A 15,363-nucleotide genomic window follows, 5' to 3' on the forward strand; every position below is an offset into this window, starting at 1 on the left:
AGATGAAGATGATGAGGACCCTTTTCTTCCAGGAAAGGAGGAGAGCCTCTATTCTTAGACATGAAAATGCTCCCAGAGATGGGTGAAGAGAACCTTTGTTTTTGACCAGCTCATCCTTAAAATGGTACCCCAGTAGCTCAAGAGTGGACCCTCGAAAGCAGTTGTGGGAAAAGCTGCAAGTTGGGGGAAGGGACTCTCACATGCAAACAGAGAACCAACCCGGGCGGCTGTCTCGTGATACTGAGCCATGAGAGAACCTCTTGTGGAGATGTCTCCATAGCATGAGCAAGAGAGACTCCTCTCCCTAAGTGAACTGAACAAGGTTATTATGGAAGTGGTAAACAGACATCTCAAGGTGGTAAACATCTCAAGGGTTGTCTTTTTATAGTGGGAGAAGGGGGAAAGGTGGGGGGAGGAGAAGTGTTCTGAAGGTGTGGTATGATTTTATTTTATTTTTTTCACTTCTTTTAGGTCTATTAATAAACTTCTTTATATTCTTTAAAGTCTGGTGCCTGCTTTGCTTTCTCCTAATTCTTATCTCACAGAAGGTAAATAGTAATGAGTATTTTGGACCAAACCACTACACTCTAAATGATGTTTCTGCCTGGTTTTCGAACTGAACCCGCTACACCCATAGACTAAGGGAGTGATATCTGTGTGTATAGCAAGAGACAGGAAGGGGGAGTGGTGATTAATGAGGATGTATCGGATAGTGTGGGACCCAAGCATGACATAAATGGTATGGAATAATGTATAGAGGTTGTACTGTATTTGACTGAAGTGGAGTTAACTTTCTTCATAGCAGCTGGTATGGTGCTGTAACTTAGATTTGTAGCTAAAACAGTGTTGATAACACACTAGTGTTTTACCTATTGCTGATCAGTGCTTGCATAGTATCAGGGCTTTCTGCAGTGAGTAGGCTGGGAGTGGGAGAGGACACAACCTGGACAACTGACTCAGACTGACCAAAGGGTTATTCCATGCCATACAACATCATGCTCAGCAATAAAAACTTAGGGGAGGAGGGATTTGGAAGGTAACCATTGCTTGGAGACTAGCTGGGCATCAGTCTACTTGTGGAAGGTGTTGAGTGATTGCCTTTGCATCACTCATTTTGTTTTCTTCCTCTTTCCTTTGCTTATTAAACTATCTCTATCTCAACCCATGAATTTTCTCATTTTCCTCTTCCTATTCCTTCCCCTGTCCCAGTGGGCTGGGAGAGTGAATGAGCAGCTGTGTGGTGCTTGGCTGCTGGCCAGGGTTAACCCACCACTCTGCTATTTGGTTTATAACTGCATCAATCTTGGTAGAAATGAGTTCTTTCAATGCACCACAAGCTACATACATGTTTGCACTTTATTTTGGAAACATATAGGACTGAACTGCATCTTAACTAAGTATAAAGTTTAGTAATTTTATTTTATATATTTGAAGAACACTTTTAGGATTTGTAGCAAGAGATCACAACCATATGTCGCTCAGATGATACTCTCATAGTAATGTGTTTTTCCAAAGTATTACACACAGCTTCTTTCTTTATTAATTGGATGATGTCAGGGATTTCAGCGCCTAATCTATTTTGCACACTGTATTAGAAATATTCAGGAAAGTGACTGAAAAGGAACTGTTTCAGTGTAAGACTGTTGAATCTAGAGCACTCTATATATTCTATATGCAGATAAGCAAAAGTTAGCACATCAAGAAACACAACAGTCCAGAGTAAATAAATGAGAACTGTTATTTCACAGTGTAGAAATATAAATTGGAATGCTAACTCAGATCCAAAGATTAAGACATCATTGATGTTATTGCGGGCTGGTGAAAAGAATAGCAGAAAGAGAATGCCAGCTAGAGGAAAGCAGGAGCTTCTCAAATACCATAGCAGGTCACAGAGATACAAAAAATGTACCTCGTGCACTGCTATACCAGTCTATGCTGCAACTGGGAGGATACATCTGTGTTTACTGCACTTGGCATCACTGTTTGGTTTGGCTTGACAACTATTCAATGCAAGTGGCTTGCAACGGTTACTGGTCATAATGTGATAGTCTTAATCAAGTCATTAGATATTCTGCTTTTCCTTACCACTGCCTGGGGTGATTGCCCCATACCCTACACAGTTATGCTCTGTTGTCACCCAGAGCCTATAATATTTCTGTTTTTCTTTCCATTGCAGATGGCAGATACAAGCTTCAGCAGTAACCACAATTGTGTATCCATTAATTGCTGAATTAGGAGGGTAAGATATACATGTATCAGCTGGTATCCAGCATCAGGTGGTTTTCCTGTGGGTCAGATGGAGGAATTTTTCTCTTGTTAGCCAAGTGTGATGCAAGACATTTTGATGACTCCTGGGATTTGAATCTAACTTACAGCTTTAAAAAATGCTTAGATAACTAGCCTTATACATTTTGCCTTTATTATGTCATTCTGCTCACACTTTGGCTGCTGTATTTGCCTCATGATAACTAGTTAATATATCTTTTGTATCCCTCCAGGACTATGCATTCCTTTGGCTCAAGTACAGCTCAATAGTTCTGAGAGTGGAATTTGTCACCGGCAATAAGTCCTTTAAAGTTTTATTTCAAAGGACATTTGTACTTGTACTATAACTTGAAGAAAGCAGAAATATTGTTCTACAGAAGTGAAGAAATACAGAAAAATTTGCTTAGTAACAGCTGCTATGTATTTTCCATGCAACATGTTTACTCCTATAGTGAACAATTTTGATTAATTTCTTAAAAGCCATCTTGTGGATAAAGTTAATAGAGTGGTCATTTCATGTGTGAAGTGATTAATTATGAAGGGATTAAATGCTATATTGACTTAAAGTCACTAAGCCATACAACATATAGCATTAAGTGTCTGCAAAAACCAAGTTTTCTTCATAGCTGAACACAATTATTACTGATCTCCCACTACATCAGCACTATATAGGGTAAGCAAATTCAGAGCCAAATTGGAATTGCCTTTTCTAGAGCAATATTCAGTAATCTATGACTTCCAGTGAATTAGCAAAAACAATCTGAAAGGTCATGATCTTGGAGGTCATAGCCTTTTTTCTCTCCCCAGGATTTGCTCAGCTACCTGTAACCAGCCTTTAGAACATTAGTGTTCTGTCAGGAGTGTATTATGTTTCAAAATTCTATTTATATATATAAAACCTACTATACATAGAAAACAGAGACAAAAGCCAGCCCCAAGATTGAGTAAATGTCACTGCAGAAATTGTGGGGCTAGCTGATAAACAGGCCAAAGGATTCAAAATATCATTTAAGGTGGAGCTGCTGAATCACAGGATAGAAAAAAAAAAAAAAAGATGATGCCTCTTTTAGGGCATTAAACCAGTTTTCCCTCTTCACAATACATCTAGATTACAGACTTTGTTAAAGGCCAATATAGGCTTCAAAAGAAATACAGGTCCCTTATCAACACTAAAAAGATACCTTTTTAAATCAATAACTTATGAAAATTCTATTGAACCAAAACTCCCCTTGCTATTCAGAATATTCTGAGTTGGAAGGTACCCACAAGAATCATCAAGTTCAACTCTTAAGGGAATAGCCCATACAGGGATCAAGCCCATGACCTTGGTTTTATTAGCACCATGCTCTAACCAACTGAGCTTCAGGACATTTGATTCATGTCTACAACCTTGTTCAAACTATTTCAGCAGTGTTATATTGTACACAGTGATCCTGTGATCTGCAAAGAGGTGAAACCAGTCCATCCATTTCAGAGATTTAATCTTCATAAATGCACAAACAACTACTTTACCCTTTAAGGAATTTGCAGAACTGCTACTTTTAATACAAACAATCTTTTTTTGAAATTAACCCTTTACTTTCTTGAACTTATTTTAAAGAGAAAGTTGTCAGCTTTGTTTTCTTAGGTGGATATTCATGTAGTTGAACATAAATGTTGATTATTCTTTATTTTATACTAGACTGCACATGTTCTTTTAGCCAAGGACGGAAAGAAGGTATAAGGGTTACAGACTGACTGGTGACATTTCTAGAAATAGGATTGGTTTAAATATTTGAATCATGTCATGGGTATATTAAGTACCACACCATGTGATCCTGAGTGACATTTTAGAGGAATAGCAGAGTCATAGCTAAAGTTCACACAGATACATAAACAACACATACGCAAATTTTAAACTATTTAGCTGTCTAATGGTGATATTGTACTGAGCAGAACTTTCCATGTGGTCGAGTAATGGGTTACAAAATATACTGGTCTTTTATATTTGAGAAATAATTCCTTTGAGTCATCCTTAGCTTGATCTAGAATCCACAGAACCCAGTGCAAATTTTTCTCTGCCCTTCTACAGCAGTTGTGGGCACCTTAGAAACATCTGCAAGGAATGTCATAAGTGACTAAATGCCTGGTATATAATTTTTAGATGCCTAAAAAACAGTTTACATTGATCTTGGTCTGCTATATCATTCTACAAGGTCAGAGGATAAGATCTAAATTAAAACATTAAATCTCATAAAACAATATTGGCGGGGGGTTTTTTCAGTTTCTTGTTGGGGTTCCTCCCCCCTGGCGTGGGGTCCGGGGGGAGGGGACCCTGGAGTAGAGGCATGGCCTACAGGGTTTCCCCTACTCCCTGGTCAATCCTGTTCCCCATTGGTTGTTTTGTGTTCCCCTGCGTGGGGAGGACCCTGGTTGTCCCATGATTGCTCAGTTCTTCGGGAGTACCCCAGCCATGTGGCTGGAGAATAAAGATCTCTGAAACATCTATCAAGAATCAGTCCCTATTTCTTTCCACAGGCCTCGCTGTCTATACATGTTGCAGAAATCCCCGTTGCAACAGTTTCTCATAGCTCAGCCTGAGCAAGATGTGATCCCTTCTGACTGATCTCTGTTTAATATAAAAATCTCCATAGTGCATAATGTTAGTGCAGACATCATGCTATGTCTTCATCATAGCATGGAATGTCTCTAGGAAAAATAAACTAAAATTCAGTTTTCTTTTCTCCTCATAATTCCAGAGGTAAGTGAACTGGTAAAAAAATCAAAGCCTATTTAAAAAAAAAAAATAAACCAAAAAATTCAGAATTCCTTGCTATGAAAGGAGGACATAAGGAAAAGACTGTGACTCTTAATAGGTCACACAACTACTCTTCAGTCAAAACACTCTTTTTGATTTCTACCAAATAAAGATCTACTCCATTAAATTTGACTTGTTGAGATTTAGAACCCCAAGTTCTCTTGCTGAAGCCAGTCAAAGGTGTTGGTAGTACTTGCCTTTTTGAATCAGTCAGCCACTATTTTACAATATGAAAACCTAATCCCCGCAGTGCAGACAGTTATAAACTCTCCAATAACTTCCCAAAAGAAAGATGGTTTCACTGAACCTCTGCAAAGGAACTTATGTCTCCCCTCAATTAAATTGTTATTTAAGGGTTGACATTTGAAACAGCTTCACAGTGGGCTGACATGTTTTTCTGCACTAATTAGCTATGCAAATCAATAAATTATAACAAACTTACATCAAATCCTGTGGTACTTTCAATTAATTTTTACTAAGCCTTGTATTTGAAATGCCACCATTTGAGTTACCTCAAATAAGATAAGCAATGGAGTTAGTTAAACTGACCTTGAAGCTGAAGGTAGACACGTCCTGCTACATGCAGTGAGCCCAGAGTGTAAAGAGAATAACAAGTTGGTGTGCTCATGGGATTCCAGGTAATATGAGAACAGGAAAGGAGGAGACAGAAGGGAAAATAATTGCTGCAGTGGCCAATCCTATTTCACTCAGTTATGGCAATGACATTTGCTCACACAAGGGTGCCCTTGAGGACATAAATAGGATGTGGCAAAAGGAGGCCATTTAACAGAATCACAGAATATGGTGAGTTGGAAGGGACCCACAAGGATCATTGAGTCCAATGTCTAACCATGCACAGGATGATCCCCAGGAGTCACACACCATGTGCCTGACAGTATTGTCCCAATGCTTCTTGAACTCTGTCAGGCTTGGTGCTGTGACCACTGTCCTGTGGTGCCTGTTCCAGTGCCCAACCATCCTCTGGGTGAAGAACCTTTTTCTAATACCCAACCTAAACCTCCCCTGACACAACTTCAGGCCATTCCCTTGGGTCCTGTCACTGGTCACCACAGAGAAGAGATCAGTGTCTGCCCCTCCTCTTCCCCTCACGAGGAAGTTGTAGAGTGCGATCAGGTCTCCCCTCAGTCTCCTCCAGGCTTAACAGACCAAGAGACCTCAGCTGCTCCTCCTAAGGCTTCCCCTCAAGGATGATCTTTGTTGCCCTCCTTTGGATGCTTTCTAATAGCTTAATGTCTTTCTTATATTGTGGTGCCAAAGCGGCACACAATATTCAAGGTGAGGCCGCACCAGTGCAGAGCAAAGCAGGACAATCCCCTCCCTTGAGCAGCTGGCAATGCTGTGCCTGATGCACCCCAGGACACGCTTGGCCCTCCTGGCTGCTAGAGCACACTGCTGACACATATTCAACTTTCCGTTGACCAGGACCCCCAGGTCACTTTCTAGGGCACTGCTTTCCAGCATCTAATTCCCCAGTCTATCTGTACATCCAGGGTTGCCCTATCCCAGGTGCAGAGTCTGGCACTTTGCTTTGTTGAACTTCATATAGTTGGTGATTGCCCATCTCTCTAAATTGTTGAGGTCTCTCTGCAGAGCCTCCCTGGCTTTGAGGGAGTTGACACCTCACAGTTTTGTATCATCTGAGAACTTCCTTAGTATTCCTTCCAGTCCTGTGTCCAGGTCATTAATGAAGATGTTGAAGAGCACAGGGGCAAGGATGGAGCCCCGTGGAACCCCACTAGTGACAGGTCGCCAGTCTGATGTCACCCCATTTACTATAACCCTTTGTGCCTGACCCCTGAGCCAGTTGCTCACCCACCACATGACGTGTTTATCCAGCTGGGGGCTGGACATTTTTTCCAGAAGGATCCTGTGAGAGACAGTATCAAAAGCTTTACGGAAATCCAAAAAGGTGACATCAACTGGCTTTCCTTGATCAACTAGGTGGGGAACCTTGTCATAAAAGGAAATCAGGTTTGATAAGCAGGACTTTCCCCTCATGAAGCCATGCTGGCTGTGACCAATGACTGTGTTGTCCTTCAGGTGTTTTTCAATACCTCCCAGAATAATCTTCTCCATAACTTAAACAGGCACTGAAGTGAGACTAACAGGCCTGTAGTTTCCAGGGTCCTCCATCTTGCCCTTCTTGAAAATCGGGACAATGTTCACCAACTTCCAGTCAGCTGGAACCTCTCCGGATTCCCAAGACTGCTCAAAAATCATTGAGAGAGGTTTTGTGATGACATCAGCCAGTTCCTTGAGGATTCTTAGATGAATCCCATCAGGCCCCATAGATTTGTAGGCATCCAGCTGATGCAGCAGATCCCGCACAATTTCTTGGTCAACTGGGAGTTGATCATTCTCACAGTCATGGTCCTCCAGTTCAGGGAACTGAGACCCCCTTGGTCTGTCATCTGTGTTGAAGACAGAGGCAAAGAAGGCATTAAACATCTCTGCCATGTCTCTGTCCCTTTTTGTGAGGTGACCATCCTCATCCTGTAATGGGCCAATGTTATTTTTATACTGTGTATTGCCATTAACATATTTTTAAAAATGCTTTTTATTGTCCCCCTCAGTTCTGGCCAGCTTCAACTCCAGTTGAGACTTGGCCACATGAATTTTCTCCCCACACTGGCAAGCAATATCTCTATTCTTCCCATGTCACCTGACCTTGTTTCCACTGGGCACACACCTTCCTTTTTTGCCTTATTTCTAAGAGAAGATTCATGTTAAGCCAAGCGGGCCTTCTGCCCTGCCTGCTTAGACTTCTAACATTTAGGAATTGCCTGCTCCTGTGCCCTTAGGAGGTGATGTTTAAAAAGTGACCAGCACTGATTGACCCTAGCACCCGCAAAAACATTTCCCATGGGAACCTTACTCACTAGTTCCCTGAGCAGCCTGAAGTCTGCTCTCTTCATGTCCAGAGTTGAGGTTTTTCTGGCACTTTTCCTCCTGTAAACAGATTTTAAATTCAATCGCTTCATGGTCACTGTGGCCAAGATGGCTGCCAATCTCCACTTTGCTCACGAGATCCGGTCTGTTGACAAGCAGTATATCAAGGAGGGCATCTTTCTGAGTTTGTTCCCTTAGGACCTGTTCCATAAAGTTGTCAGACAAGTTTTTTACGAATCTTCTGGTCCGGGTTGTACCAGCTTTGTGATGCTCCCAGTTAATTTCTAGCAAGTTGAAGTCCCCATTAGGACAAAGGCAGTTGACTTGGAAGCATCCCTTAGCTCCTAAAAGAATAATTCGTTGGCATCATCATCATCCTGTCTAGGAGGTCTATAGAAGACTCCCATGATAACATCTGCATTATTTCTTTGCCCCTTGATTCTTATCCAGAGGCTCTCAACTGCACCACTGCCAACTGTGGGCTCCATATATTCTAACCCTTCTATTACATACAGTGCCACCCCTCTGCCTCTTCTGCCCTGCCTATCCCTCCTGAAGATCCTGTAACCATCCAACAGGGCACTCCAGTCACAGGACTCATCCCACTTGGTTTCACTTATACCAATGATGTCAAATCTCTGGGACTGGGCCAAAGCCTTGAGCTCCTCTTGTTTGTTCCTCATGCTGCATCTGCTGGTATAGAAACATTTCAAGTGTGGTTCATTGTAGCAAACACCTTGTGAAATACATTGAAGGACCCCATTAGTAGTTGTCTTCTCAAGTTTTGGCACAGTTGGGTAATAGCAACATCATCTTTCAAAGACCTCTCAAGGGGAAAGCGATCACATTAGTAAATGATTGGCCAGATGCTTAACTGCAATGAGATGCCTCTCCACTGCTTCACCCCAAAGGCCTATTTGGCAACATTGAAAGGAGAAAGTTCATGAGCAGCTTCTGTGCTGGTTTGCCTCACCTGCCCGAACTACCCCTTAGATACGCATAAGAGCAGGAGAAATCCACTTGTAACACCCCAAATGGAAGCTGGTCAGAGCAGGAAACTGGACCCAAGTTGTCAAGAGAATGAGATGAGATCACAGAGGGCCTATATGATTTTTTTATTACTTTTTATTTGACTGTGAATTTGACAGACTTCTGGCAGAGAAGTCCAGAAGCATGAAATCTAAAATGTGATGACAGAAAACAACTGTTAAGGATATATGAAGCCTTCAATTTAGAATTACTATAACTGCGTAGTGGTAGTGTACTAGAAGAAATAATACATGATGAGTGGAAGGGCCAAGAAAAAAAATGCCATTTAATTTACAAAACTCTGCTCCCACTGAAGCTGAACATTTATGAAGGTTGACAGAGGAACAGAGAGGCCAATGCCGAACATATTTTTTAAAAATCCAAGACTTTAAAACACTTTTTTCCTTTTTGCATTTAATATTTCTTGAATTATACTTGGCAATTTCCTAACCCAAATGTCAGCTTTGTGAAACTTAATAAAATATATGTATCTCTCCCCTAAAGCATTTATGACTTCAGAGTAATGAGGGAGTGTTGTGGTTCAACTTCAGCTGGCAACTAAGCAGCACACAGCTGTTCATTCACTTCCTCCAGGTGGGATAGGGGAGAGAATTGAAAGAGTAAAAGTGAGAAAACCTGTGAGCTAATATATTGGGTTTGCATGGACAAGCTTTGGGGGGAGGTGGTGGTGGTGGCGGCGGCGGCGGCGGCGGCGGCGGCGGCGGCGGCGGCTATAGGAGTGGTTTTTGTGAGAAGCTGCTGGAAGCTTCCTCTGTTGTTGAGCTTTTGATGGGGTACTCTTCCTTCTTGGACCAGGGTAAGAGAGCAGAGGAGGCTGTTGTTTTGCTAAGTTCTTTATTTCATAGTCTCATAGCTTTCTTGAAGGCAGAGTTTGAAGGGGGTTCATGATAAAGGCAAGCAGCAACAGCAAACAGCAGGCAAAACCAGCTTCTTCTATATGCTCTATATACTCTAGACTCTATTTTTTTTCTTACAGAAGTGTGTATTATATTTGTTAATTGACCAATAAGACTAACACATAATTTTAGTTTTTCTTTTCTTAACCTATCCTGGTCTAATTCTAACAGTTGTAAGTCTTACACTGTTGGAGAGGATGAAAGTTTAGTAAGAAAGTGTCACAGATATGTAGGCTTGGCAGAAAGATCTCTGAATGTAGAAACTGAGGATGAAATAGAAATTAAAGCAAGTTTTGATAGAGAGTAAAAGATGTTTGGCTGAAACACTGACCACTGAATAACCGAGAAGGCAAAGGTTGGAGATGAGTTGGAAGGAGATTTTTAGGAATAGGACAAAGGTATGTGACTACAAACAAAGACATGTTTTTCACCAAGTAAATAAGTCTCAAGAAGAGCATAAGTAAATAGAAAACATGTTTTTACCAAAAAGAGATATCACAGGCAAACAAGAAATGTTGATGTAGGAAGAAGAAAAGAGGTCTGAGAATTTTCCATTGTCAGCTTAAATTGTAACTTACTTACTCTTGTGATTGGATAATAATGACTGTAATATGGTGATGGTAGTAGTTATGATAGGCTATAGGCAAATGTAAAGGTATTGTGTATGGTGCTTATTGGTTGTTATGTATTAAGATACTCAGCAAAGTATATAATGCTTTGTAACTTCAACAGAAAGGGGCTTCAGGTGTGCCTACAAGCTGTAGCTGACAGCTGTAGGGCTGGCTCTGGATACCCACTCCCTGAAATGCTGTAACTTCGCCTATGCAATAAACAGCTTTCAAGAGAGCCGCCTGAAGTCCAGACATCCTTCATGAAACTTTCTCCTATATTACACAAGCGTTACATAGGTATTATACAGAGTTGCATATACAGTTTCTATCATTTCTTATTGTTTATGTGAACACTATCTAAAAAATGTGAACAGTATAGTTCTATCTATATTTTTTCTAAAGTTAAGAATTCTGTGAAAAGGTAACACTGCTGCAGCAAGAACTGTGTTTAAGATCTCTGCTACAGCTTTTTAATGTTTAAGGCACTTAGCATGTATTTCTACTAAAAGTTAAAAATCTCTATTTCTATTTCACTTTGGTGTGGCTTCATGTATCTCAGCTTGTCCAAAGGTTTTAATTCAACCCCTGTGCTTTGGCTTCCCTCTGGGCCTGAGTCCAGAGGAGCTTTCACTCCAACACTCAGTGTCCAACAGAGCCAATCACAGAATCACCAGGTTGGAAGAGACCTCTAAGATCATCGAGTCCAACCCATGCCCTAACACCTCAATTAAACCATGGCACCAAGTGCCGCATACAATCTTTTTTTAAACACTTCCAGGGATGGTGATTCTACCACCTCCCCAGCCAGAAAATTCCAGTACTTCACCACTCTTTCTGTGAAAACCTTTTTCCTAATATCCAACCTATATTTCCCTTGGCGCAGCTTAAGACTGTGTCTTCCCTGGTGGCTCCAAAGACCGATGTGCCGCTGGCTAAGGCTGCGCCAATTAGAAATGGTGGTAACACCTCTATGATAGCATATTTAAGAAGAGGAATAAAAAAAGTTATTGTGCAGTTGTAATTGCAGCCAGAGAAGAGCGGAGTGAGAATATGTGAGAGGAACAACTATGCAGACACCAAGGTCAGTGGAGAAAGAGGGGAAGGAGGTGCTCCAGGCACCGGAGCTGAGATTCCCCTGCAGCCCATTGTGAAGACCATGGTTAAGCAGATGCAGCCCAAGGAGGTCCATGGGGATGCAGAGATCCACCTGCAGCCTGTGAAGGAGACCCACACCAGAGCAGGAGGATGCCTAAAAGAGGCTGTGAACCCATGGGAGACCTGTGGAGAGAGGGGTTCATGCTGGAGCAGCCTGTCCTTGAAGTGATGCCATGAAGATTTTTGCCTTTTCTTTTATACCCCGTTATACCTTTTTTGCAACTTCTGTATTCTTAGTGCTTTTTGACTACATTCTTGGACTTGTTTGTCAAGCTGAGAGACTAAACATTTTAGAAGCTTCGTAGCTAGGGATCAGTGTGCCCCAGACCCCAAGTTCCTCTCCAGAACACATTCTGTAAACTAAGATAGAACCATCCAGGAGAAGGCTCCTTGGAGAGGGGGGGCTCATTCGAGCCTCTCATTGAGAAATCTTTGATAGATATGCTAATTAGTAAGACCTATAATGTTATACCCAATCTTTTGGGGTGGGCATTTTTTTTTGCGGGGTGCATTTCGATGCATTTGACCTGGACGTGTGCACCTAAGGATCCTTAAAATATACACCAAGGTAAAATCCCTTTTCCCCTTCTAACCATGATTTTAAGACCAGGAAAAGGCATCAGTTGCTGGCGACTACAAAGGGACACTAAAGACCTTGAAACTCGCAGTCTTGGGTTGGAAGATATCTTGCTTTGCCCCTCTCTTTGCTGGCAAATTACAGAGGGGCCAGAGCCACAATCTAAGCCTGTGACCAGGACTTTAGGACCCAGCAAGGAAAGGCAGAAGCACGGAAAGAGAGGTGAGTGAAAAGGGGATCGATATTACCGAGATTGTGCTAGCACTAGGGAAGGAGATCTCTGAGGGGGTTGGAAAGGTTGGGGGAAGAGAAGCCCACAAAAAGGGAAAGTGTTGGGAAATAGAATTATTGGGATCAATAAAAGAACTGTGCAAGCAATAGGCCTGGAAGCTAAAGGCTTGTGTGTGAGAAAATTTTCCATGGGAAAGTCCCTGTGTGAAAGATAACAAGCAGGGCTGGGAACAAAGAGGGAGTCTTGAGATGGTCCAGCTGTACTATCCGGGAGTGAACGAGGGAGATAGACACTGACTTCTTTTGATCATAACAAGATTATGGAAGCTTGCCAATGTAAGTCCAATTATGTAGAAATAGAAATGTGTTTTGATAAGCTTTAAGCCACTTAGGAGTTAACAAGCTGGTATACTATATAAGTGCCTTTGGACTGCTAATAAACGGAGTTTGCTCTATCAACCATATTGGCTGGCTTGCTTCTCTCTCCCCCCGCCGGGGGCCCGGGCTTCTCATCTTGTTAAGCTTCTAACAGGAAAGCTTAAACTTTTCCCCTGCAAACTGTGGAAAGGAGGGGAAGCCCTCTGTGGAGTCCACAAGAGCTCAGAGGCTGCACCCTACACAGTCGCAGGAGTGGCTCAGAGGTTGGTTGGTTGGGACGTCGGGAGGCTGTGGGTTCGAATCCTGTTGAGACCAGATTTTCGCACATGCGCGTTTACTGTTTGCTAAAACTAGTTGCTTTTTAGTATTTTAAAGTGCTGTTTTGAAGTGTTTGAGTAGTAAGCTAGATAAACTTCCTGGGAAGTCAGAATTCCAAGGCCAGATTGCAGGCTGAATTCCGGAGTTAAGAGCTTCCCTCTGGCAGAGTTTTTCTGTCTGTGAGCAAACACAGGTGGTGTTTTTTCAGATGAAAATGAAAAAATCCCTCCTAACAGCCCATTGGAATTGATAATAAAACACTGGAAATGGCTGACAGGGTGAAAAACTACTTTGGACACCCGAGAATTGATCAGACTGTCCACATGGGTTTGGCCAACTTTAAAATTAAGTCAAGGAAATTGGCCTCGCTATGGGAGTTTGGAAAGTAACATCATTACTGACCTGATGATAGAACTGAGATCATTATGTAGGTTTGGTGAACTAAGATATGCAGAACTTTTTACTATGTATCTGAACAGGGAAGAAGCATATGTAGTAGACAAAAGTAATATGGAAATGACGTTAAGGAGGAGAAAGGGAAAGAAAAAGCCGCAGCAAGCTAGCTCGTATACTAATACGGACAGAGAAATCAATATGACAGATCTAGATATGGTGGGCCCAGCTATGCGCGATGGGGGGGTCTCCCCACCCTGTTCAACCGCCGCCAGGGCAGCCCGCACAGGTGGGGGTCGGGGTGGGAGGTGGAGGGGCAGTGGCTCCGCTGCCTCCGCTGCTGTCCAAGGGGGGGCAGGGGAGGGAGGGAGCGAGCAGCCAGCTCAGAGCCAGAGGAGCAGCGCAGGGCCTCCCCGCCCCCAGCCTCGTTGGGGCGGAGGGCGGGCACGGAGGTGGGAGAGATGCGGGTATGCCGCCACCCCCGACCTCCCTAGAGGCGGAGAGAGTGCAGACTGGCCACCGCCCCCTGTCTTTTCCAGAGGCAGAGATGGGGAAGGGGCAGGCTGGCCACCTTTCCCCGAGTACCCCGAAGACGGAAGTGAAGGCAGAAATGGACATGGGCAATTGCAGCGGCATTCCCCGGTATGGAGAACCGCAAGTTTCCGAGCCAGAGACAGGAGGAGCCTCTCGATCTCCCCACCCTGCGGCGCGGCCAATGTTAAAGCTGAAGGCAGATGGGATGGCCCCAACCCAGGTGCCTCTTGCGGAGCTAGGGACAGGAGAAGCTGCTTGCAGCCCCTTCCTCCCTACCCCTCCACTGCTGCAAAAAGTGAGACAGTTCCTGATCAACATTCACCAGGAACAATCTTTAAAACCAATGAAGGAATTTCAATTAAAAGCGAATGGGATGATTCTGATACAGATGGTTCTCGCGGGGAGGGTGGTAGAAGAGTCATTTATATAAAGACACCGTTTTCCCTTGGAGAATTACAGCAGCGGAAAACTCAATTGGGAAGTACAGGGACAACCTGGAGAGAGTAGCTATGCGTGTAGAAATGGCCATAAAATCCCAAAACCCAGATTGGGGTGATCTAAATGTTATGCTAGATGAATTATTGGATAACACGGGGAAAGAAATGGTCAACAAAGCTGCTATATCTGCTATAGAAACTCAAATTGCAACTGGGAGTCTCCAAGGGTCAGTTAATGATATCTATCCCCTATCAAACCCTAACTGGGATCCCAATGTCCCAGAACAGATGGAAAAGCTGAAGCAATACCAGAAATGGGTGGTTGTTGGGTTAAAATGTGCTGTTCCTAAAGCAGTGAATTGGGCTAGGTTATATGAGATCAAACAAAATCCAAATGAGATTTCTAAATAGGCTCAAGGAGGCTGCACGAAAATACACTACCTTAGACCCTGACTCACCTGAGCAGCAGATCCACCTGACCTACCTGTTTATAGGTCAATCTCCTAATGACATAAAGAAAAAGCTGCAAAAGATAGATGGGCCACCGGACATAAGTAAATTGTTGAATGTAGCCTGGAAGGTATACCAGAACAGAGACTTAGCAGACAAAGATAAACATAATAAACCCCACCACAAGAAGAAGTATGATAAGGGAAAGTCATCTGAGACATCACAAAGGGGTCCCCCTTTTCCCCTATCTGAGGACCAATGCGCAATTTGCAAAAAGCGGGGGCACTGGATGTCTTGGGGTGACTTTATGATGTGTATCCCATATCGCTGCCTATGCCCAGAAATTAATTTTTGTGCCTTT

General features: G+C 42.8%; 1 protein-coding gene across 3 annotated transcripts in view; it reads right to left on the bottom strand.

The window, feature by feature from the left end:
- The window catches only part of LOC138102699 (creatine kinase S-type, mitochondrial), a 125,520-nt gene extending 119,874 nt beyond the window's left edge, over positions 1-5,646 (bottom strand). For all 3 annotated transcript variants that reach the window (XR_011147481.1, XM_069000438.1, XM_069000437.1), the window contains exon 1: positions 5,612-5,646. The gene's annotated coding sequence lies outside the window, so the exon portion shown is untranslated. The remainder of the gene's footprint in view (positions 1-5,611) is intronic.
- Positions 5,647-15,363: the final 9,717 nt, after the last annotated feature.

This window comes from Aphelocoma coerulescens (genome assembly GCF_041296385.1).
Source record: "Aphelocoma coerulescens isolate FSJ_1873_10779 chromosome W unlocalized genomic scaffold, UR_Acoe_1.0 ChrW_unloc_scaf_1, whole genome shotgun sequence".
Lineage (NCBI taxonomy): Eukaryota > Metazoa > Chordata > Aves > Passeriformes > Corvidae > Aphelocoma > Aphelocoma coerulescens.